The 23,481-nt window shown below is 49.2% G+C and overlaps 1 protein-coding gene and 1 long non-coding RNA gene across 2 annotated transcripts in view; one reads left to right on the top strand and one right to left on the bottom strand.

The window, feature by feature from the left end:
• Positions 1–32, top strand: part of LOC137620254 (probable glutamate receptor) — a 24,629-nt gene extending 24,597 nt beyond the window's left edge. The window contains exon 10 of the mRNA XM_068350496.1: positions 1–32. This exon is cut by the window's left edge and continues 265 nt beyond it. The gene's annotated coding sequence lies outside the window, so the exon portion shown is untranslated.
• LOC137619636 (uncharacterized) overlaps positions 1–23,481 on the bottom strand; it is a 300,875-nt gene that overhangs the window by 276,004 nt on the left and 1,390 nt on the right. The window lies entirely within an intron of this gene.

A 23,481-nucleotide genomic window follows, 5' to 3' on the forward strand; every position in this document is an offset into this window, starting at 1 on the left:
CTACATGAAAGAAATATTGTATTTTCTGTTTTATGGTCAGTGTAAAACATACAAGGCATAGGATTCAGTGTGTACGCTATAAGAGAAATGTATGGGTTCAGATTCTATTGATCCATCACATCACATCCAATGCTGAATTTGTCTGCTAGATGATGATGCATCACCCACTGAAAACCATTAACACTAAAAACAATGCTTACCTGGGAGCTTGTTTCTCACCTGGCAACCATCTATTCAATCCAGAAGAATTCCTCGGTTATATCCCACTTCACCTCAAGAGTCTAGAGAGGCAAGAGGGTCTTGGGAACCGCACAGCACATCACAAAAAATACGGTTATCCTTTGTCCAAACCTCTTTTCTGGGGTTTGGGGGTCCTGTTTGTTTTTCAGGGACTAACACCAGAGCATAAAAAGAGGTAGACTCATGCAGAAGGGGCAGTCACCAATATAAAAGTGAACTCCAAATTCATGCTTACATATGCGAACAGAAAAGTAAAAAAACTAAAATCAACCACCTCACAAAAGGAAATCCCTTGCACAGGCAACCTAGATGACCATCACGGTACTTTTGCTAAGGGACCCTGTTGAGGATCCCTCTCTTCAACTCGATTTCCCCCCTAGGTCCCACAATAGAGTTGAGCTGAATACATGCATAAATATTGAACCTCTTGGATTTTTTTCCATGTACAGTAGTCTTATCAACACCCTATGACCAGACCAACCCACTAAGCTTTGGATATACAGTACTGTACTTAAATTGCATATAAGCAAAAATGGCTAATGAAATGGCAATTTTTCTCTCATCATGGGTTCCATGGATGGAAAGTGGATTGGTCTTTTTGACGAGGTCATGAAACCTGGTTAACTCCTCTAGAAAGTGAATTATTGGTCTGGTTATTTTGAAAAAGACAACCTTTGCCGATGATGTGGGTTTCAGCAAATATGCTTGCAGGGTAGATACTGGACAGAGATCACCACAAACAGTCTGTAAGGCCGATATTTAAAGATGATCTGCCATAGGAGAGGCTTTTAATTGTTGGCCAACTAAAGAAGACCCAACATCAATATCAGGAGACATGCAGGAGTGAGAGTGAGGAACACTCAATTAAGTGATCACAAAAATGAAGGAAGTGTACCAACAGTTGTTGCAAAGTGAAGGACTGAGTAATATTGTGAAACGTTTAAATCCAATCCAATCTAAATGCCCATTTGAGGGGTTCTATCAAGGCATATTAGTAAGACAAAACTGTTAACTGCTTAAGGTTCTCATCTTCTATGAGATGGACCAAAAAGGAAGCCAAAATGTTTGGGGTTATCTGGCATGGGGTCCTATCCCTAAAGAGGGCCATCCATGCCTTCCACACTGAATAGCGTTGTCTGGTGGAAGAAGACCTCTTACAACTGGCCACCAAATACACAGCATTGTTAGCCAATAAGTCTCTTTTTTTATATTAAGGAGAGAAAATGTACAGTAGGTGTGAAAGTTATGGATAAGATAAAAAAGGAGGAAGCTAGGAAATCTTGACTCCTTTCTCTCAAGAATAGCTATGTTAATCAAAGAAGGTATAACTTTAGTATTGGATGCTGAAATAGTGGAAACCATGGACTGTTCAGCCCCAGTGGAACCAAGCACAGCCTTCTTTTAAGACAACCAAAAAATGACAAATTCGAAGATAATTTGTATTTTTCCTAACCATACAAACCTTAGCTATTTACATTGGGTTTACCTTTTCGCGTAGCTGAAATGACGAGCCAATAGTTTTTAACGAGGGTTAATTACCCCTGCGCTAGTTAGCGGGGGGTAGGGGAAGGGTAGCTTGCTACCCCTCCCCCCCCCCACACACCGGAGATTTGCTTCACTTCACTTAGAGGTAAGACTTGACTTGGGGGCCAGGGATGGCAGGCAAATATGTGTAAATAGCTAAGGTTTGTATGGTTAGGAAAAATACAAATTATCTTCGAATTTGTCATTTGTTCCGTAACCAAAATACAAACCACGCTATTTACATTGGGTGACTTACCCCTTAGGAAGGGTGGAAAGTCCCCAGCCTTACTGACTTCGGCTTTGCCCGGGGACTCAATCCCTCAGTGAGCAGCACTTGAGAGAAGGAGCCCTTGCACCTCACAAGTTGCTTGCTTCGCTAGGAACAAGTGGCCTACATAAGTTGTGTGTGGAGGAAGGTGTGACTCGTCCTATGAAGTTGACCTTGAGACCTTAGATAGGAATCTAGGAAAGGACGTTCCCAATACCACCTCGTCAAGGTATGGGGGACGCAACAGTATTAAGCTTAATACTAAGAGCACAAAGAAGCATGGGTTACCTGCAGAGGTCGAGGTCAGCTATGTGAGGACCAGGATGCTGCTTCCCCAAGAGAGGGGAGAATGAAGAAAGAAGTAAGGGTCAGACATACTCTTTCATTCACGCAGACTAAAACCGGGTAACAACGCCCTCAACCTACTATTACTGGTCCATAAAGGAGCCTGAGGTTAGACCAGCTGTTGTGCAGCCACCACAGGGCCGATAGAAAACGTATCGAGGCTCCTGTGGGTCACGTCTTGCAGGTAGTGGGCTGTGAAGGTCGTCTGACGCTTCCAGACTCCAGCTTGAAGTACCTGCGTCACAGAGAAGTTTCTCTTGGAGGCCAGGGACGTAGCAACACCCCTGACATCGTGTGCCCTACGGCGACGTGATGGAGGAGGATCTGGATTCAAGGCATGGTGGATAACCCTTCGAATCCAAGCTGAGATGGTGTTCCTGGTGACCCTCCTCTTCGTCCTGCCTGTGCTCACAAACAATGCTCGCACTTGAGGACGGACTGCAGCCGTTCTCTTCAAGTACTGCCTCAGACACCTCACTGGACATAGTAGCAGCTGGTCTGGGTCACTTGTTACAGAGCGGAGACTCGCGATCCTGAAAGAGTCGAACCGAGGATCCGGCACTCCAGGATTCTGAGTCTTTGCTACAAACTCAGGGACGAACCTGAACGTTACCTCTCCCCATCCCCTTGAATGGGCGATGTCGTACGAGAGACCATGAAGTTCACTAACCCGCTTGGCTGAAGCCAAAGCGAGCAGGAAAGCCGTCTTCCAAGACAGGTGGCGATCAGAGGCCTGGCGTAATGGTTCGAAGGGAGGTCTCTTAAGAGCCCTGAGGACCCGAACCACGTTCCAAGGAGGAGGTCTCACTTCCGACTGGGGGCAGGTAAGCTCATAGCTACGTATGAGTAGAGAGAGTTCTAGCGAGGAAGAAATATCCACGCCTTTCAGCCTGAAGGCCAAGCTTAAGGCTGAGCGATAGCCTTTCACTGCCGAGACAGAAAGGCGCATTTCCTCCCGCAGATAAACGAGGAAGTCCGCTATTGCTGGAATAGTGGCATCGAGTGGAGAGATACCCCTCCCACGACACCAACCACAAAAGACTCTCCACTTCGCCTGGTAGACTCCCTAAGAGGACCTTCGCAGGTGCCGAGACATTCTCTCCGTAACCTGTTGCGAAAAGCCTCTCTACGTGAGGAGACGCTGGATAGTCTCCTGGCGTGAAGCCGAAGCGAGGCCACGGCCTTGTGAGGGACGTTGGAGTGGGGTTGTCTGAGAAGCTCGTGTCGTGGAGGAAGTTCCCTCGGGAGCTCCGTCAGGAGCTGCAGAAGGTCCGGGAACCATTCCGCGTGATGCCATAGCGGAGCTACCAGAGTCATCGAACAGTTGACCGATAGTCTGGTCCTGTTGAGCACCCTTCTCATCAGACAGAACGGTCCGAAGGCGTACACGTCGATGTTGTCCCACCGTTGCTGGAAAGCATCTTGCCAGACTGCCTTGGGGTCCGGGACTGGGGAGCAGTACAGAGGCAGCTTGAAATTCAACGCTGTCGCGAACAGGTCCACGGTCGGGGGACCCCACAAAGTCAGGACTTTGTTGGCTATCTGAGGATCCAAAGACCACTCGGTACTCACTATCTGCGAGGCCCTGCTCAGACTGACGGCGAGCACATTCCTCTTGCCAGGAATGAAGCGAGCTGATATTGTTATCGAGTGGACTTCGGTCCACCTCAGAATCTCTACTGCAAGATGGGTTAGCTGCTGCGAAAAAGTGCCTCCCTGCTTGTTGATATAAGCCACTACCGTGGTGTTGTCGCTCATCACCACCACGGAGTGACCCGCCAGGGTCCGTTGGAACTGCTGAAGAGCCAGAAAGACGGCCTTCAATTCTAGCAGGTTGATGTGCAGGCACTTTTCTGATTCTGACCAAAGGCCTAAGGCCCTCTGGTTCAGAATGTGCGCCCCCCACCCTTCTTTTGACGCGTCTGAAAACAGAGTCAATTCCGGGGGGAGGACGAGAAGACTCACTCCCTTCCGCAGGTTCTCGTCGACCAGCCACCACCGCAAGTCCGTCCGTTCCAAAGATCCTATCGGGATCAGAATGTCCGGGAAATCGGATCCTTGATTCCACCGGGACTTGAGCCGCCACTGCAAGGATCTCATCCTGAGGCGGCTGTTTGAAACCAGACGAGCCAGGGAGGACAGGTGACCTAAGAGACGCAACCACGACTGGCCGGGGAGCTCTTCTCGCCTGAGGAAGGGTTCCGCCACCCTCCTCAGCCTTGCTATCCGGTCGTCTGATGGAAAGGCTTTGTGGAGATTGGTGTCTATAAGCATGCCTAGATAAACCAGTCGTTGGGACGGCTGCAGAGAGGACTTCTCGAGGTTTACCACGATCCCCAGATCCTGGCAAAGACCTAGAAGCCTGTCTCGGTGCCGAAGAAGGGTCGACTCCGAGTCTGCTAGGATCAGCCAGTCGTCCAGATAAGGAAGGAGACGAATGCCGTTCCTGTGCGCCCAAGATGAAATCAGGGTGAACACTCTGGTGAACACCTGAGGAGCTATGGAGAGACCGAAACACAGCACCTTCAACTGGTAGGTCTTGTCGTCTAGGCAGAATCTCAGGTACTTCCTGGAAGACGGATGGATTGGGATCTGGAAGTACGAGTCCTTTAGATCCAGTGTGCACATGAAGTCTTGAGGTCTCACCGCAAGTCTGACCGTGTCCGCTGTCTCCATGCTGAACCGGGTTTGCTTGACAAACCCGTTCAGAGCTGAGAGGTCGATGACAGGTCTCCAGCCTCCAGACACCTTCTTTACAAGAAAGAGCCGACTGAAGAAGCCTGGGGAGCCGTCGACGACCTCCTGGAGAGCACCCTTCTTGAGCATGGTCTCGACTTCGCCCGAAGAACCAGCCCCTTTGCCGATCCCGTGGCATATGAGCTCAACGACACTGGATTCGCTGTCAGGGGAGGTTGAGATGTTGTGAACGGGACGAGATAGCCTTGGCCGATCACTGAAACCGTCCAAGCATCGGCCCCGTGTTGCTGCCACCTGCGGACGCAACGCTGAAGGCTATCCCCCACAGGTGGACACGCAGGGGGACTGCCACCCCTAAGGTTTGCGGCCGCGGCCGCTACCCCTAGGAGTCTTGCCTCCCCTGGAGGACTTGCCGCCCCTCTTGACCTTGGCTGGAAAGGGCTGGGGCTTAGACACCACTTTCTTAACTGCCGCTGCCTGCTTCGGAGCCTTACGAGGCTGCTGCTGCTGTTGCGGCGGAGCTGAAGGCTTATAGGACCGAGCTGTAAGGGCCCTATGGAGGAGGGAGTCCGTGCTAGATTTCCTCCACCTCTCAGCCGTTCGCTCCATATCCTGTGGCTCGAACAGATTCTCCCCAAGAAGGGAAGCATGTCTGAGCGTACACACATCCACGGCTGGGACCTTCGGATGGAATCTCTCGGTCACCGTATCGCGCCGCTTCAACACCGAGTTGGCCCACAGGGTGGTGACCTGGTGCGCCAAGAACTCGATGGAGCGGGTGCCCGAGAGTAAGAAGGTCTCCAGGGCCTTCCTATTGGTCTCCTTAGACAAGTCCTCGGAGCGCAATAGGATGCCCAGAGTTCCTAGCCATAAATCCAACCACGAAGTGGCCTGCACGGCGCACTTCGCGACCTTCTCATGGCTCAGGATCTCCGACGCTGAGAACGACACCTGCCGGGCAGAGAGCTTCTCAAGGGGAACTCCCTTTGCCAGCTCCTCCACGGAGTGATGGAGAGGAAGAGCGAGACTGGACTCACCCAAGATCTCAAAATACCTCCTCTGCTGGAGACGAGGAGGAGGGATGAGTTTGTTCCCGGCAGAGGAACGACTGGAGGAGGCAAGAATCGCGAGCTGCGCGTTGGCCCTGGCTCTGGCACTCTTCAGACCCCGAGACCAGGGCAGAGCCGCACTGGACTTAGGGGCTTTCCGAACGTCGAACACTTCGTCCAAGACTGTGTCCTTGCCTTCTCGGGGGGCGATCACGGGGTCCATGAATCCGTTGAGTTGCCTCATCAGGCTCAGGACCTGCCAGAAGGCATGTTCATATTCCTGCTGATCTCCTCCTTGCGGGCTGGCAGCTAAGTCTCCTGTCCCCGGAATCTCTTCCTGGGGTGAAGCCCGGGGAGCCGCGTGTTCCTGGCAAATCCTCGAAGATGATTTTGGGATGGTCTTGGAGTCCTTGGGTTCCCTCCTGGGAGGGATACAGGATCCCAACAAAGAGGTTCGAAGAGCCCCTTCCGCACGAGACGATTCTCCTCCATGAAGAGAAGGCTCCCCCCTTGGTGCTGAGGGGAAGACTATCGCTTCACTGGACTCACCCGAGGACGGAAAAGCCTCTTCCACGGGAGAAGGAGAAAACGCTCGAGCAGGGGAAGGGGCCTTCCCGACAGACCTCTTAGGAACCAACTTCTCCCTGGGGGAAGTCACCACGAAGTCCACTCCTCTCTTTCTCTTCAGGGTAGGTGAGGCAGCCGTTGGTTTGTTGCCCTGATCGGCGAGTGCTGGCTTCATTACCCTCACTAACGCCCGCCATCAGAGGACCAAACCAAGTCTGTTGTTCCACGGACACAGAGTCCGAAATCCTCGCTGGAGGAAAAGGAATCGGGCGATCCTTTGGAGTGGACACCACTGGACCTGCCTGAAAAGGAAAGAGGGAAGAAAGACGCACTGACCTCTCTGAAGTGTCTTCCCTGTCCTGCACAACCGTCCTGCGTTTTGATGGAGGCGATCCAGAGCGCTGTCTGGGAACACGCGTTCCTGCTGTGCTGTGAAATTCGGCGCGAACGGTGGTCGTGCGAAGGCGAACGGTGGTCGGGCGAAGGCGAACGGTGGTCGGGCGAAGGCGAACGGTGGTCGCGCGAAGGCAAACGGTCGCGCAGGCAAGTGGGCGCGAGGGCGTACAGGCGAACGAGCGCGTGGGCGAGCCGGTGAACGAATGCGTTGGCGCGATGGCGAGGAAACAGATTGCCGCGTGGGCGAGTAAGAACGTTCTGAAGATCGCTGGCGACGTTGGTCAGGAGACCTGTAGCGCGAGGGACAGCGATTGCGAGCAGGCGATCGGTGATGCGCTGGCGAACGCTGGTGCGCAGGCGAGCGATGGGGCGTTGGCGCATGGTGACGCGTTGGCGAGCGATAGCGCGTAGGTCGCGCAGGCGAACGATCGCGCGAGGGCGAGCTAGCAGAGGGCGAACCATGTCCTTCCAGAATCTCTGGGCGACGGCGCGTTGGAGACCGCATGCGCGCAGGCGATAAGTCACGCGGGCGATCCGGAGATCGCCGATGTTCAGGTGATCGCTGACGCGTAGGAGAACGCTGACGAGCAGGCGATTGTTGAATCGTCTGTAAACGCTGGCGAGCTGGTGATCGCTGGCGAGCAAGAGGGCGATGCATGGAATCCTGTGAAGGAATAGTTGGCGAGGCGCGTTCACGAACAGGAACAGGAAGCGCGTAGGCGCGTGGGCGAACATGTGCTTTAGAAACACGCGCTGGAGAACGCGGGCGATGTTGTGCAGGAACAAGCTGAGGATCACGAGAGCGCTCAGGAGACTGATGGCGCGCAGGGCGCCCCACAGGGACTGCAGGATATTCAGAGACCACAGGGGAGCGCTGGCGAGCAAGAGGGCGATGATCCTCAGAAGAGCGCTGACGAACAGGAGAGCGCTGACGATCAGAAGAGCGCTGACGAGCAGGAGAGCGCCTGTGCGCTAACACTGCAGAAGGGCGAGCAGGGGAACGCTGGCGCGCTGAGCGCTCTTCAGGAACAACAGGTTGAAGGATGTCCTTAGCAGAGCGCTGCTGAGAAGGAGGGCGGACATCAGGAGAGCGCCGGCGAACAGGTGAGCGCTGACGAGCAGGAGAGCGTTGACGAGCAGGAGAGCGCTGACGAGCAGGAGAGCGCCTGTGCGCTAACACTGCACGTGTAAGGGAAGAATCCCTTTGCCCTGTAGGGACCGTTGCCCGTCGGGTGACGAGGACAGGTTGCTGAACATCTGCCCCAGAAGGTGAAGTTCTAGCAGGAGTAGGAGAACGATCCCCAGAGAGGTCTAATGAAGCTGGAGCTGTAGGCTGTTTACGACGAGGAGAGTCCCCTTCGGAAGAAGAAGATCCAAAAAGGCGCCTCTTAACACCCTTATAAGGAGATGGGAGGCCCTTGTGACGCAGCGGACGGTGAGCCTTACGGCGAAGGCGGCCACGAGGAAGATCATCAGGACCATCAGTCCTCCGAAGGGGAGTCTCAGTCAAGGCACTCCCCTTAGAGGGAAGCTGGACAGCAGACGAGCCCGTAGGACTCCCTTCCCCTTTGAAGGATGTACGGAAGGGGGAGGAGAGCCATCAGCACCAACATCCCCAACTGCACCTGCAGAGGATTGGCCCGCCCCGTCGGAGGCCTCTGCCACCACGACGTCGATGATAGACAGAGGGTCTACCTCTGCTATCACCGGCGACTGCTTAACGGCGGCCCCCAACTGGACAAGGTCAATCAGGGCAATCATGGAGGGCAAGCCCTTAAGCCCCAGGGAAGCCCAAATTTGTAAAAGATTATCATTAGACAGTGATTCATCAATAACCTCCCCCAGAGGAGGAGGGGGAACCGTCCCGCTATGGGAGGCGACGCCCTCTCCCCCCACCCAAGGTCAGGAAACAGAACTAGGGCCTGCGCTACCACTCGGCCGACTCTCCTTAGGAGCCGAACGAGGGGGAGCTTTGGAGGAGGTTTAGGCGGCGAAAGAAGAGTCCCGAGAACCTTCCTCCTTCAAGGTAACCCCAGAAGGAGAACGGTCTCTCTTAGACTTCTTCTTACGCCGGCGGCCAAACCTCTCCCACTGGGAGGCAGACCACTCCCTGCACTCACTACACATATTTTCCTGATCACACCGTCGGCCTCGACACTGCGGGCAAATGGTGTGAGGATCCGTATCCGTAGCCGACATAAAGGTACCACAAGGGCGGCCGGCAATTCCAGGGCACGTACGCATAGCAATAATAAAGGTGGTCAACTTCTAACACACACACACACTGTAGAGAAAAAGCAGAAAAAAGATTAAAGGCCGTCAACGAGGACGATGGACAGACACGTCTGTTCATCGCCGGAGCCAAAAGTGAAGTGAAGCAAATCTCCGGTGTGTGTGGGGGGGGGGAGGGGTAGCAAGCTACCCTTCCCCTACCCCCCGCTAACTAGCGCGGGGGTAATTAACCCTCGTTAAAAACTATTGGCTCGTCATTTCAGCTACGCTAAAAGGTAAACCCAATGCAAATAGCGTGGTTTGTATTTCGGTTACGGAACAAATAGATGGTTGCCAGGTAAAAAACAAACACCCACATTAGCATTGTCTTCAGTGTTAGTAATAGTTCTCAGTGGGTGATGTGTTGTCAGTTAGCAGACAAATTCTGCATTAATAGAGCCTAAACCCTGTGTGTTTACTTTATACACAATGAGTTCATGCCTCGCACATTGACACACTGGCCCTAGGACAAGGAAGACAATATTTCTTTGTTATATCATGTTGTATATCCTGTTCCAGCCTTTACAAAATAATCCTTAAGAACCACACAACAGCTTGGCCACAAAGACAGTAAAAAATAAACTATCATTACCTATATAATTATAAAAAATATGCTCCTTCTCTACTACAGTATACAGTATATATAAAGTACTTACCAACTGGAATCTGCAAGTTTGTATGGGGTACAGTGTAACACTACCTGCAAACAAAAATCATGATTAAATTTATTACTGTATTTGAATCTACAAAATCCTTCATATGCTACATGCTTTCAGAACAAGCTCAGTGATACGAAAAAAAGGAAATCGATTTCAACTAGCACACCGAAGAAGATACACCTACTCGCCTCTTGGTGTTAATAATTAGCATGTCTTAAACCTTCTTTACTTAGCCTTAAACCCATTAAATTTTTGGAGAGGTGGAGTATGTTAAGTAAATAAACAATAAATTTAATCATGAAAATTTGCTTTATTTCAATCACTTTTTTCCCATATTCATATGCTCTCAATACCACACTCAGTAGGGTTAGTTGAAATATACTGTACATCAATGGTAACATGTAGAGAGTACTGTACAGCAATTGAAAGTTGATGCAAAATACACTAGTCCTTCTTACCTATAATCCTACCTTTTATTATTATTATTATTATTGTTGTTATTATTATTTGGTAAGCTACAACCATAGTTGGAAAATCAGGATGCTATAAGACCAAGGACTCCAACAGTGAAAAACAGTCCAGTGAGGAAAGGAGTTAAGGAAATAAATAAACTATATGAAAAGTAATAAAAAGTCATACTTTGGTTAAAACTGAAGCCCAAGTGCTTATAAAAGCAGGAGCTGGCCCCAAAATAGGAACACTAGCCTTAAAACCAGAGTAATTCCAAATAACCCTCGATGAAGCCCACGCACAGGTGCCCAGTTCATCGAGAAGGATCATTATCAATGGTAGTCCATGAGGGGTGAGGGACAGCGCAAAACTCATTTGTATAGGAATCCAAAGAATACAAATTCAAAAGAGGACTGAAAATCAGCTTCTGCACCTTGCTGCTCTACCGATACCTGCAAAATGATAGACACAAAGGTCAAAAGTTTAGGGAATATAAAAGAAACAGAAGCTAGTCTCAAAGATTTTTCTTGCCTCCTACATGCCTATTTCAAACTATCCTAAAATTGCCTACTCAAGTATTCAATTCCTCAGAGGATGATATAGAAGATCTCTTTCTCAATACCACAGAGATATGTCACCATCAATAGCAAATGCAATACCCAAACTGGTACCAAGGCCTAGGGGAGCAAGCTAAATATTGGTGGCCATGCCTCAAATTTTGCTGCTTATGCCAGGTTCCTAGCTCTAAAGTTGCCGAAAGAAGGCTTGGGGCTTTGGTAGATGAAGGATGGCACGGACAAACTCACTAGAGGAAGTTTCTGAATTAAATGGAAACTAGTTAAATTATTTACTATCTTTAACAAATCAATGTTCCACTGAAAGGGAACCTGAGGTGGCAACTGTGGGTAGAGGAAGCAGGAATGAGTGACAAACTGGGGGTAGAAGGATGGGAGGGACAAATGGAAAGAACCGTGATCAGAGCTTGATCATTAAAAAGGTCTCTAAAACCTGATCTACCAATTGTTTTCCAGCACTTATATTGACTTTATATTTTTGTTTCCTACACTAATAATTGATAAAAAGATATATCATTCTTATTACATCTCTTGTATTTTGCATACCTGACTTGTACAGTATAAAGCATACAGTTAACCCCTTCGCTACAATGACGTCGTTTGATGTCAAAACATGCCCAGTACTACACACGTTGACTTCCCGGATACGTCATTTACAAATACAGTATAAACAATATCGAAGTTAAAATCTCTCTTATATCTTACTAAAGAGTATTGTACAGCACATGGTTGTATATCACACAGTTTAGGAAATTTCACTAAAAAAAGCTCTTCCCGTCCCTGGTATTAGCCCTTCTTACTCCTTTTTTCAGCCGCCAACAAAGTCTTTGGGATTCTAGCACTTATTCCTGATTGTGTAAGAGATACTCTAGTCTGTTTTCCTGTTACCGTGTAGAATCACACCACTCTCTCTACCCAATGGTGACGTTCCCCACCTGAAGCATTACTCAAAGATCCCCCCTGACACCACCCAGCTTAGAAACGTAGGGATCCTAACATTTCACCTCATCACCACCTGCAACATTGCAATTCTAGTCTTAATTCATGATTACGTAAGGGCTATTTTGGCATATTTGTATGTTGGCATACGCATTCAAATCACGTAGAAGGCCATTTTAAAGTGTAACGTAGCTGTGTCATTCTTCAACCATCCCCAGTTCTCCCCCCTCTGATCCGTATCCACAATGCCACCAAAACACCAGTCATGGAAGTTGTTGAAAACTGTTTGATCAAATTCCCTCACACTCTTATATCTAAAATTACACAAAATTATCTCCACACTATAAATAATTACCTGAAAATGTCCCAATCTATACACATCTTCCTCCTTATTTTTTATAAATTTCCAATTTCTAATATCTATTTGCATTTCACAAATCTTAGGATATTTCCTCAATAGCATATCACTTCATGTATCACATTTGTATCCCTGATAGCTGTAAATAACAAAGGCCACTACAGTGGTAATGTCACTTATCAACACTAACTGCATCCTTAAACATTTCTGGAATAATGTACTTGCAGCAATAGAAAGGCTGCTTGCATTGTTGGTATGCAGATGCCTGTCTTCTCGAACCCAGTCACCACTCCTTTGCAGCTAAGAACAAAAGCTTGTCCGGGGGCAGAGTACAGTAGTTCTCCCCCTGATAAAGGTTCACCTCGTCAAGCAACCAGGTAAGATCAGCACAGACCTCCTACCCCGCTGGGACAGGACAAAAGGAGGAATCCCCGTCAGCTGACAAGTCATCTTTCAGACACCAATGAATAAATCTAGTGAAGATACCCATGAGGAATGAGCTTCTCCAATGGGGAAAGGTGGTTGAGAAGATTGCCAGCACCAATCTGGTACAGCACTTTTATCTTTGACTGGAACAGTCACACAACCTCCTTGAATCTACTGATGCAATCATCTGTCGGAAAGACTGTCACTGCTGCTAGGTCTATTAAGAATGCACAGGTACTTCTCCTGAGGAGAAGGGTGATGGCAATTGCCAAAGCTTCTCTACCAATTGGGTTACAGAAAAAAGCCTGTCCTGGCAGGCTAACAAGGAAGCCAGGCAGTGGTATGGGACCAAGACACAGGGTCCCAGCCCAGAGCCCCATGCATCGGGGCAATGACTCCGGCCCCTTTGTGGTCACAAGCCACTCGGGTGCCGTCCACCCCACTTAAAAGAGAGGTGTTGTCAAAAGATGCCTCCTCCTTATAACTTCAGCTGACCTTCCTGGACTTCTTTGACCTCTTTCTCTTCTTCATCTTAGAATAAGTGTTTGAATGAGTCGGAGGACGAGGAAGAAGAGGACTCTCACTCCAGTTTCTGCAATCACAGGAGTTGAAGTCTGAGCGACCAGCAATGAAAACACTCCCCCATTGGGAGAAACTACTAAGGTTGCTCCAATAGGAGCCACAATATTGGGACACACTATCACAGGGGAAAGGGAAGGCACAACGGCAGACACAGGAACAGGAGATACGGGCCCCAAGGGTTGAGGCGAAAAGCACACCGGAAGGGCCAAGAAACATGGGCAAAATCAGAGAATATGGTAACCCTGGGCATTGGGACAACAAACACCTTATACTTGCACCCAACCTTGTGCTCAACACCTGATACCAGCACTATTTCCGCTGGCATGGGAATCCCTCTACGAGCCTTCGCAGATCTCACAGGTTGTCACTGGGATCACTGGAGACACTGGCTCTGGGGTAACCAGGGTAGAATTAACCTTAGCTACAAGCTCCTTCAACAAAGTCCTGGAGGGCCTACCTGAAGGACCTAAGGAAGCCCAAGACTTCCTTAGATTAAACTCATCATCAGGAGTCTGTACAGACAGGTGAAGAGCTTCCAACTTCAGAAATAGTGAGGCAAACACTGGGGGTCCTTTACACTCCATCTGCTGATGCAGATTCAAGGGTTACTTGTTCAGCTGCATACTCCCTGGGGACAAAACCAAGGGCGTATACACAGGGGCAGTGGTAAAAGTCGCACCACACGAGGAGACCAAAGCAGCAAAACACTTCATCGGGGGTCTTCTTTGGTGGTACCAAGACAGTCCCTAGTGAAGGCTTGGCTCGCTTCTTCACCCTCACAGCATAAGCCTGCCACTGCACAGAAGGCCACAACCTGCACTTAGTGCATGGGGATGATTCCAAACAATCATACCCATTAAAAGATGTAAAGAAGTGTGGATCTACAGCCAGTTTACTCAGAAACCGGTTGCAACATCCATCATTCTCCGAGTAAGTATGTATATCTTGCTTCTCTTACATTACAGTACAGTATTCCAACAACGTATTAATTTCCTGAAAAAGAAAAGGAAAAAATTTGGTAAGGTTCTGGCAGTATATGTGTACAGAACTATTACAGGTTGCAGAATTGCAAGAGCCCATGACTGGCTGGAACGGCCAGGTAATTTACAACAACAACGTGTACTCGACACTGGACAAATCAAAAGTGAGCAGTTCCAGCTAAGAGAGGGGACAGGGCTCCTAGATCACACCCTTCACCATCTGGTTAACCACTTGTAAACCAATTCTAACAACCATCTCCAGCACATTCTGAATCAATCTCCCTAATTCAACAACAATGGTTTGTATGCTGCATATAAACAAACAAACCTTTCATTATCTTAATCAGGCAACCAATTTTTATGGGAGGCAAACCCTATGACCTGGACTAGAAGGATCTTTCACACTGGAATGTGCCATTCTATGAATACTGTACATTGATAGGAGAAAAGACGACTCCAATAACCTCCTAATCAGATAGTGACAAGGATGGAGTAGCTGTCAAGGCCTGGACCAATATTAGTCAAAAGGAACTTCCTACTGAATATCAGAACCACCTTGTCTCCTTGGAAATGGGGATTGTGTTGGAAGCGTCCTATCTGAGTTCTCCAACTATTGTGAGATTTTTTGCCTGGCAGTCTCTTTTAAAAGTTTTAAGAGTGCTCGGTAGACATTTTTAAAATTTATTAAAATCAAAATTACAAAATATACTGAATGGTTTAAGAAACAAGATATTTTTATACAACAAATATGACAAATTCGGAGATAATTTGTATTTTTCCTTAATATACAAACCTTAGCTATTTAATATGGGTATTACTTTCGGCGTAGCTGAAATGAAGAGCCATTAGAATTCTAACAAGGGTTTACTACCCCCATCGTTAGTTAGCGGGGATTAGGGAGGGGTAGCTTGCTACCACCCCCATCACACACCTGTGTGGTGAGCTCACTTTACTTAGAGGTAGGACTTCACGGGGGATAGGGCTGGCGGGCAAGTTTGATTAAATAGGTAAGGTTTATATAGTTAGGAAAAATACAAATTATCTCCGAATTTGTCATTTGTTCCGTAACTGAAATACAAACCACACTATTTAATATGGGTGACTCAACCCTTAGGAAGGGTGGAAAAGTCCCAGCCATACTGGCTTTTGGCTTTGCCCAGGGAATCAGTATCTGAGTTTGTCAGCACTCAACAATAAAGAGTCCCTGCACCTTGCTCGCACCTTGCTATGTAAGGGCTGCAGCCTACATAAGCTGTGTGTGAGGGATTATGTGTGACTCGTCCTAGGAAGTTGACCTGAAGTTCTTAGATGGAAAACTTTAGGCTAGGACTTTCCCAATACCACCTCGTCAGGGTATGGGGACGTGACAGTATTAACTTAATACTAGGAACACAAGGAAACATGGTTTACCTGCAATGGTTTGAGGTCAGCTGTGCAGAGAACCCAGGATGCTGCTTTCCCCAAGAGAGGGGAGGATGAAGAAAAGAATATGGGCCAGGCATACCTTTTCTTTCATGCAGACTAAGACCGGGTAACAATGCCCTCAACCCTCTGCTACTTGTCCATTAAGGAGCCTGAGGTTTAAACCAGCTGTTGTGCAGCCACCACAGGGCTGATAGAGAACGTATCGAGCCTCCTGTGGGTCACGTCTTGCAGGTAGTGGGCTGTGACGGTCGTCTGACGCTTCCACACCCCTGCTTGTAGAACCTGCATCACTGAGAAGTTCTTCTTGAAGGCCAGGGGCGTAGCTACGCCCCTGACATCAAGCGCTCTAAGGCGACATGATGGAGGAGGGTCAGGATTCAGGGACAGATGGATCACCCTACGAATCCAAGCCGAGATGGTATTCTTGGTGACCCTCCTCTTCGTTCTCCCAGTGCTCACAAACAAAGCTTGCACTTGGGGACGAATACAGCCGTTCTTTGAGATATAACCTCAGACTTCTTACTGGACACAGTAGGGGATGGTCTGGGTCATCTGTTACAGAACGAAGACTCGAAATCCGGAAAGAGTCGAATCGAGGATCCGGCACTCCCGGATTCTGTGTCTTAGCCACACACTCAGAGACGAATCTGAACGTTACTTCCCCTCATCCCCTTGCATGGGTGATGTCATACGAGAGACCATGAAGTTCACTGACTCGCTTGGCCGAGGCCAAAGCTAGTAGGAACACCGCCTTCCAAGTTAGGTGGCGATCTGAAGACTGAGTAATGGTTCGTAGGGAGGTCTCTTACGAGACCCGAGAACTCGAACCACGTTCCATGGAGGAGGTCTCACTTCCGACTGAGGGCAGGTAAGATCTTATATTCATATGAGTAGGGAAAGTTCCTCCGAGGAAGAAATGTCCACTCCTTTGAGCCTGAAGGCTAGACTTAAGGCTGAGGGATAGCCTTTCATTGCCGAGACTGAAAGGGGCATTCTTCCCGCCAATATACGAAGAATTCCGCTATTGCTGGAATAGTGGTATCGAGTGGAGATACCCGTTCACGACTCCAACAACAAAAAACTCGCCACTTTGCCTGGTAGACCCCTGTGGATGACCTACGCAGGTGTCCAGACATCTCGTTCGCAACTTGTTGTGACCATCCTCTCTTAGTGAGGAGATGCTGGATAGTCTCCAGTCGTGAGGTCGAAGCGAAGCTACGGCTTTCTAAAAGATGCTGGCAGTGGTTGTCTGAGTAGATTGTGTCGTGGAGGGAGCTCTCTCGGTAACTCTGATAGGAATTGCGGAAGGTCCGGAAACCATTCTGCGTGATGCCATAGCATAGCTAAAAAAGGTCATCGAAAGATTGACCGATATTCTGGTCTTGTTGAGCACCTTTCTCATCAGACAGAACAGGGGAAAAGAGTACACGTTGGTGCTGTCCCACCGTTGTTGGAAGGCCTCTTGCCAGAGTGCCTTGGGATCTGAGATTGGGGGGCAATACAGAGGGAGCTTGAAGTTCAGCGCTGTAGCGAACCTATCCACAGTCGGGTAACCCCACAAAGTCAGGACTTTATTGGCTACTGAATGATCCAAGGACCACTAGGTACTCATTATCTGAGACGCTCTGCTCCGACTGTCGGCGAGCACATTCCCTTTGTCTGGAATGAAGCGAGCCGATAGAAGAATCGAGTGGACTTCAGTCTATCTCACTACCTCTACTGAGAGATGGGATAGCTGCTTTGAAAAGGTACCTCCTTGCTTGTTGATGTGCGCTACTACTGTGGTGTTGTAGCTCATCACACCACAGAATGATCCGCCAGGTCTTTGTTGGAACTGTTGAAAGGCCAGGAAGACGGCTTTCATCTCTAGCAGATTCATATGTAGGCACTTTTCCGATTCTGACCACAGGCCTGAGGTACTGTGGTACAGAACGTGCCACCCCCCCCCCACCCCCTTCTTTTGTGGTGTCCGAAAACAGCATCCAATCCGTGGGAAGGAAACGAGAAGATCCATTCTTCTTCATAGGTTCTCGCCAGTCACCCACCACTGGCGGTTCGTCTGTTCCGAAGGATCCATAGGGATCATGATGTCCGGGGAATCGCAGTCTTGATTCCACTAGGACCTGAGTCGCCCCTGGAGAAACCTCATCCTGAGGCGACCGTTGAGAATTAGACGAGCCAAGGGTGAAAGGTGACCGAGGAGACGTAACCACGATTGTGTTGGAAGCTCTTCTCGTCTGAGGAAAGGGCTTGTGACTCTTCTCAGCCTTGCTATCCTGTCGTCTGATGGAAGGCCTTGTGGAGATTGGTGTCTATAATCATGCCTAGGTGAACCAGTCTTTGATTGGGCAGCTGAGCGGACTTCTCGAGACTTACCCTGACCCTTAGGTTCTGGCAAAGTCCTAGAAGTTTGTCTCGGTGTCAAAGAGGGAGTGACTCCGAGTCTGCTAGGATCAGGCCGTCATCCAGATAATGGAGGAGACGGAAGCCGATCCAGAGTGCCCACAAAGATATTAGGGTAAAAACTCCGGTGAAACCCTGTGGTGCTGTGAAGAGACCGAAACACAGCACCTTGAACTGGTACTCCTTGTTGTCTATGCTGAATCATAAGTACTTCCTTGAAGACGGATGGACTGGGATCTGGAAGTATGCGTCCTTCAGATCCAGTATACACAAGAAGTCTTGCGGTTTACTGCAAGACTGACTGTGTCTGCGGTCTCCAAGCTGACCGGAGTTTGCTTTAATCTGGGCCTCTACCCACAGAATTCGCCCCCCTTGCTGATCCCATGGCAAGGGTGCTAAATGACACCAGATTCGTCCTCAGGGGAGGTAGAGGGGTTGTGAACAGGACGCGATATCCCTTGACTGATTACGGAAATCGTCCAGGAAACGGCCCTGAGTTGCCGCAACCTGTCTGCGCAACCTCGTAGGTATCCCGCCACTGGCGGATATGCAGGGGAACTGGCAATCCCAGCATTTGCGGCCTCGGCTGCTCCTTCTAGGATTCTTCCCTCCCCTGGGGGACTAAATGCCTTTCTTGTCCTTGACTGGAAAGGGCTAGACCCCACTGTCTTAGCTGCTGTTGTTTTCATGGAACGTGGTTGCTGAGGTGCTGGAGGTTTATAGGGCTTGAATGTCAAAGCCCCATATAGGAGGGAGTCTTGGTGACTTCCTACACCTCTCAGCCGCCTGCTTCACGTCCTTAGGCTCAAACAGGTTCGTTCCCATAACGAAAGAATGTCTGAGCCTGCACATTTTGGTGCTAGGGGACTCCCGTTACTGTCTTGGAGTCATTTGATTCCCTCCCGGGAGGGATGCAGGACTCCAACCATGACGGAGACAGGCTCTTCTCCACCCCTATTCGAGAAGACTTTACCGCGCAGTGGGGTTTCCCTTAATGGTGTGATTGGGGAACGTCTCACCTCCCGTGACTCTCCCGAGGGCGGGAAAACTTCGGCCGAAGGTGAGGGAGAAAAGTCTGAGGGGGGAGAGTGCCTGCCTCGAAGACTTACGAGGAGACAGCTACGACCTTGTAGAAGTTACCTCGTCCGAAACTCCTCTTTCCCCTCATCGGGGGAGTGGATGTGGCTCAACTCAGAGAGAACAGCTTAAAAGCCTGTGCTACCGATCTGATTAGAGTCCCAAACCAGGCTGTCGGCTGACGGCTGCGCTGTCAGACACTCCCTCTCGAGGGGAAATCGCCTGTAAAAAGATAAGGAAGGCATGTCCCTGGGCCTTTCTGGAACCTTCGCCCTCAACTGGCAAGCGCGCTGTTCTGTGCTGGGGGGGGGGGGAATGTGGCGATGGCGCCCTTACCGCGCGATGTCCGGCAGCCTCACGCGGGGGAGGGTATTGGTGATTGCGCTAAGGAGCGTGCTGGAGCTGGCCCGATGGGGAATACCCAGGGGTTGCACGCAAGACTGTCGAATCGCTGATGCGGGCGCGCGGGAATACCCTGGCTCGCACGCGGGAGACTGCTGAAAACGCTCGCTCGCGCGCACAGGCAAGACTTCATAGAGTGCGCAAGAAACATATTGATGTGCAGGATCAAAATGAAGAGCCCGTGTGGACCAGAATGTTGGAGCGTGCTGCAGCGCGTAGGAGTTTGTTGGCGCGTGCGTGTAAGACCATCGGTACCCGCGAGCGAAAAAGATAGTCGGCGCTTGCGTGCGTAGGAAGATCATCGGCGCTTGCACGCGTAAGAAGATCGTTGGCGGTTCTGCGCTTAACAAGATCGTCGGCGCTCGCGCGCGTTAGAAGATCGGCGAGCGCGCGCAGGAAACCATCAGTGCACGCGCGCAGACGATCGTCGGCGCTTACGCGGGTAGGAAGATCGTCAGCGCTTGCGCGTGAAAGAAGATCGTCGGCGCTTACGCGCGTAGGAAGATCGTCAGCGCTTGCGCGCGAAAGAAGATCGTCGGCGCTTGCGCGCCTACATAGATCATTGGCGTAAGAACATGATCGGCGAGCACGCGCGCTAGTGCGTTAGGATGCAGGGTCAGCTGACAGGACGATCAGGAACTGGGATGTGTCCTTAAAAAGGGCGGTCATCCCTCGATGAGGACCGTAGGCAGGACTGCTTCAGAGTCCAGAGCCGAAGTCCTTCGTTGCAGTGCAAGGTTGAGCTGGAAGATCGGTAGGTCAGCTGGCTCAACACTGGAAGATCTGCTTGATACTCCGAGGAAGGGTCTCTATGAGAGACCTTTCCCGCGAACGGGAGAGGTGCCCTTCATAGAAGAGACTAGGAGACACTCGCAGGCTGAATCACTGGTGAGCGCCTGTGCGCTATCTCAGGAAACTCCAATGATGTGCGCTGATGCGCAGGTGAACGTTGGCGCCCAGTCCCTGGAACAGGATGTCTCTGGATGGCAGTCTCAGGAACAGCAGGCAAACGTTGGCGCGCAGGGGATACCTGGCGCTTAAGGGACTTACTCACAATGTGAGAAAGCCCCTTTTGCCCCGAAGGGACCGGTGCCCGTTGGATAACGGGGTGCATGGGCACCCACAGCGTCAGCAGCCAGGAACGGAGACGGCAGGTCAGCAGGTCTAGGAGATGGCTGGTCTAATCAGGAACAATCCTCCAAAGAGGGGTCTCTATGAGTGGCCTCTCTCGCGAACGAGAGGGGTGAACACTTCGTAGAAGAGAATTGAAGACACTGGTGATGGCGCCCCTTAGGGCCATTGGATCAGCAAGCTGACCTATAAGGAGCAATCCTCTGAATAGGAGTCCTTAAGAGTGGCCTCCCTCACGAACAAGAGAGATCACCAGACTGATCCTGCAGCTGCTCAGCCCCTTGAGCATAGCTGCAGGCAACCGCTCAGCCCCAAGAGCATAGCCACCTGAAGTTTTCATGCGCCCGGCCTTGCAACCGCTCAGCTCCTTGAGCATGGTTACAAGTGCAGTCGCTCAGCACCAAGAGCATAACCGCCTGAGGACCAGGAAAACCCATCCAGGAATTATTAAGGTATGAGAAGTTCCCCTTCAGCAGGGGGAAGCTCTCACACCTGGGAAGGGAACCTCCCTCGAAAGGGAAGTTACCTACACCTGGAAGCGAACCTCCTTAGCGTTCCAAGATGAACTGAAGAGCTGACAGTTGTCACGGGAGGACTTACGAAGAAAAACTGCATAGTTAACTGGGAAAATAAAGTTAAATAATTATTTAACAGAAATTCCCCCGGGAGGAACTCCGAAGAGTACCCCCGAGGGAATAGCAAAACATAAGAATTAAAAATTAAGTATGCGCCCTCCTCCCCCACTGACATTCACGGGAGAAGGAGGAGGGCGGAGATCTGTAACAAAAACATAATTATAATTATGTAATTCATCTAAGAATGATCACAAATAGTAAGAACCACTGATCCCCGAAGGAAAGTGTTCTCCACAGAGAAGCTGATAAGTTAAAAATACAATTAGATTTCATTAAAAATAACAGACAAATAAACAGAATAGCAACCCATCCCGCAACGGAAAAGGAGCTTCCGTAATAGTACGTAGTAGTAGTAGTAAGGGGTGAACAACCTCGAGTAGAGAGAGAGAGCGTAGTCAAATTAAACTCCCACATTCCCTTCGCTGAGAATCCAAGTTCCCCGTAGGAAAGGAGGAACAGCGAAGATAATAGATGAATGAAGAAAGTCCAGCGATGATGATTCCCCACGGCGGCCGAGTTAACGGAAAAGCCAAAGGAAAAACCGATGGACCAAGAGGGAGAGGCCATACCCCATGACGTGGAACCGTGGTGGCCTTGCACTACGCAGGTATCGTTGTCGTACATTACACACACAGCACAAACACTGAAAACAAAACTTACTACATTTCTATACACAAATATATACATAAACAAAAGATGTTTATATATACAGTATATTACAAGTATGAGAAAAAGTAAGTAAAAAGACAAAAAGCATTAATGGCTGTCAAAGAGGCGAGGGTGAAAGCGGACACGTCCAATCACCACCCGAGCCAAAGTAAAAGTGAGCTCACCACACAGGTGTGAGGAGGGGGTTAGCAAGCTACCCCTCCCTACACCCCCGCTAACTAGCGATAGGGGTAGTAAACCCTCGTTAAAATTCTAATGGCTCGTCATTTCAGCTACGCCGAAAGTAATATCCATATTAAATAGCGTGGTTTGTATTTCAGTTACAGAACAAATAGCCTATATTCAGAAAAAGGGAATATGAACGTACCAAAACAAAAATGACATTTGGAAATTATTTGTATTTTTCCAAACTATACAAACCTTGAGCTCTTTACGGTGGATATATATATTTAAGTGACAGCTGAAACTAGCCATAAGACTCTTAGCGAGGTGTAATTACCCACTGCTAGTTAACGAGGAAGGGGGTAGAGCATGAGGTAGACCTGCCGGCCCGCTCACACCCATACTGGTAACATCACTTCACTTCGAAACTGCTAACAGGACTTCTTAAGGGATAAGGTGATGGCAGGACCAATATGTGCAAAGAGCTCAAGGTTTGGATAGTTAGGAAAAATACAAAATATTTCCAAATTTGTCATTTGTTCCAGCACTATATACAGGGACAAACTATTTCACTCTTTACAGTGGAGACTCATCATTAGGTGGGTGGAAGTCCCAAATCAACTTAAATAAAGTTAAAGTTAAAGTTGTCTGGTTTCAGTTCCAGTTTCACCAGAATAGAAGCTCATCAGAACATCAGCCAGGCAAGCCCAACCCCCCACTGTGTTGCCCAACCATAGCAGTAGCCTCCACAGTAAACAGCTTAAACTCACGGTCCTGGGCGGGGATCGATCTGCTGCCATGCGAATGCTAGGCGAACGCATTACCACGCTTAAATAGCATGTTATCAATGACTTTAACCTTAATTTCTGGGGTAAATAATCAAATTTAGAGATTTAGTAATGAAACACAATCAAAACACTGGAAGTTTTGCTTGCCAGACAATCTATTTCAAAATTTAGTGTAATTTCATTTATGTTGGCAATTGATTATGGTAGAAATGCTCTCCGTTCAGTGTATAGCTATTGTTACTCATGTGAAATTGAAAAATAATTGCTAAAAATTAGTACCTCGAATTACTGGAATCCCCCGGATTTACTGGAATCCTCAGGTAAATACTGGAATCCCCTTGAAAATTACCGAAATCTCCTACAATATCACTGCAAACCCTTAGAAATCGATAAATTAGATGTTTTTATTAAAATACGTTCTTTATATGTTTTTAGCATTTATATTTTTTATATATTTGCAGGT

The sequence above is a fragment of the Palaemon carinicauda genome, chromosome 26 (genome assembly GCF_036898095.1).
Source record: "Palaemon carinicauda isolate YSFRI2023 chromosome 26, ASM3689809v2, whole genome shotgun sequence".
Lineage (NCBI taxonomy): Eukaryota > Metazoa > Arthropoda > Malacostraca > Decapoda > Palaemonidae > Palaemon > Palaemon carinicauda.